Genomic DNA, 2,514 nt, shown 5'->3' with positions numbered 1-2,514 from the left:
GTCATATCCCACTAAAAAAATGATGATTTTCTGTAAATACAGCTCCTTTGTGACTAGGCCTGGTTTTGCGTTTAGGTCATAATACACTAAATAATTTCCCTATATAATTCAATGTAAATGCGACAACTTTGAGCGAAAATAAATGCAACATTTTGCACATAGAGACCCCCATAACCATACCTTTTCTTAAAGGCCATTCTAAGCGGAATCGATGTATGCAATAAAAAAGATATGTCATGTACAATGCAAGAAAGAACTTGACACAAATCAAAATCGACTGTTTTTGCAACTTTTTTTTCGGCCGTTTCTTAGTGGAATGTAACCTTTTCTAGTGCAATGGTTTACGATAGTCTTCACGTGTATCATATTTCAGGGATTCAGTAGTGAACACCTATTCATGCCCTACCATTATCACCGCAAGATAACACCCGAATAATGGTAAAAAGTGTAAAACATGCCTTCCTGTCAACTATGATATTTTTTTAGAGAGTACAGCCCTACATGAAGCGATCATTTAGTGTATTGTAACCTATAAGACAACGTTTACTGTTAACATCGCGAAAAATAAGCACTTCTCGATAATTATAAACCTATTTTCTATGTGCATGCCAATTTTCAGACCGTTCTTTCACGTAGAAATGCTTGAAAATGCATTTTATTATAACGCCTGATAAGCCATGTGGCTTTCGCGTTCGGAGCTTTGATTTATAACGGGCGTTCAGGCGTAAAACACGATTACCCTAAATAATTACAATCGGTCAAAATACTGGAATATTGTTACAAGCTATGTAGAAAAAGAAGTAAACAACTATTAAAACGTGTTCATGAGCTCTTTCAGTACAAATTGTTGCGATTTGAGATGCTCAAGACGAGTTTTTGTACGTTTTTTTTTCTTATTTTCCTCTGAAAACGTATTTTCTTCTTAGAAACTCACGGTGCTCCTTAAATTCGTGAAACAAACGCATTTATTCCGTGAAATTTGCCAAAACGCGTCATATCCCACTAAAAAAATGATGATTTTCTGTAAATACAGCTCCTTTGTGACTAGGCCTGGTTTTGCGTTTAGGTCATAATACACTAAATAATTTCCCTATATAATTCAATGTAAATGCGACAACTTTGAGCGAAAATAAATGCAACATTTTGCACATAGAGACCCCCATAACCATACCTTTTCTTAAAGGCCATTCTAAGCGGAATCGATGTATGCAATAAAAAAGATATGTCATGTACAATGCAAGAAAGAACTTGACACAAATCAAAATCGACTGTTTTTGCAACTTTTTTTTCGGCCGTTTCTTAGTGGAATGTAACCTTTTCTAGTGCAATGGTTTACGATAGTCTTCACGTGTATCATATTTCAGGGATTCAGTAGTGAACACCTATTCATGCCCTACCATTATCACCGCAAGATAACACCCGAATAATGGTAAAAAGTGTAAAACATGCCTTCCTGTCAACTATGATATTTTTTTAGAGAGTACAGCCCTACATGAAGCGATCATTTAGTGTATTGTAACCTATAAGACAACGTTTACTGTTAACATCGCGAAAAATAAGCACTTCTCGATAATTATAAACCTATTTTCTATGTGCATGCCAATTTTCAGACCGTTCTTTCACGTAGAAATGCTTGAAAATGCATTTTATTATAACGCCTGATAAGCCATGTGGCTTTCGCGTTCGGAGCTTTGATTTATAACGGGCGTTCAGGCGTAAAACACGATTACCCTAAATAATTACAATCGGTCAAAATACTGGAATATTGTTACAAGCTATGTAGAAAAAGAAGTAAACAACTATTAAAACGTGTTCATGAGCTCTTTCAGTACAAATTGTTGCGATTTGAGATGCTCAAGACGAGTTTTTGTACGTTTTTTTTTCTTATTTTCCTCTGAAAACGTATTTTCTTCTTAGAAACTCACGGTGCTCCTTAAATTCGTGAAACAAACGCATTTATTCCGTGAAATTTGCCAAAACGCGTCATATCCCACTAAAAAAATGATGATTTTCTGTAAATACAGCTCCTTTGTGACTAGGCCTGGTTTTGCGTTTAGGTCATAATACACTAAATAATTTCCCTATATAATTCAATGTAAATGCGACAACTTTGAGCGAAAATAAATGCAACATTTTGCACATAGAGACCCCCATAACCATACCTTTTCTTAAAGGCCATTCTAAGCGGAATCGATGTATGCAATAAAAAAGATATGTCATGTACAATGCAAGAAAGAACTTGACACAAATCAAAATCGACTGTTTTTGCAACTTTTTTTTCGGCCGTTTCTTAGTGGAATGTAACCTTTTCTAGTGCAATGGTTTACGATAGTCTTCACGTGAATCATATTTCAGGGATTCAGTAGTGAACACCTATTCATGCCTTACCATTATCACCGCAAGATAACACCCGAATAATGGTAAAAAGTGTAAAACATGCCTTCCTGTCAACTATGATATTTTTTTAGAGAGTACAGCCCTACATGAAGCGATCATTTAGTGTATTGTAACCTT

The sequence above is a fragment of the Dreissena polymorpha genome, chromosome 5 (assembly GCF_020536995.1).
Source record: "Dreissena polymorpha isolate Duluth1 chromosome 5, UMN_Dpol_1.0, whole genome shotgun sequence".
Taxonomy (NCBI): Eukaryota; Metazoa; Mollusca; class Bivalvia; order Myida; family Dreissenidae; genus Dreissena; species Dreissena polymorpha.
Note: the sequence above shows the minus strand (reverse complement) of the source record.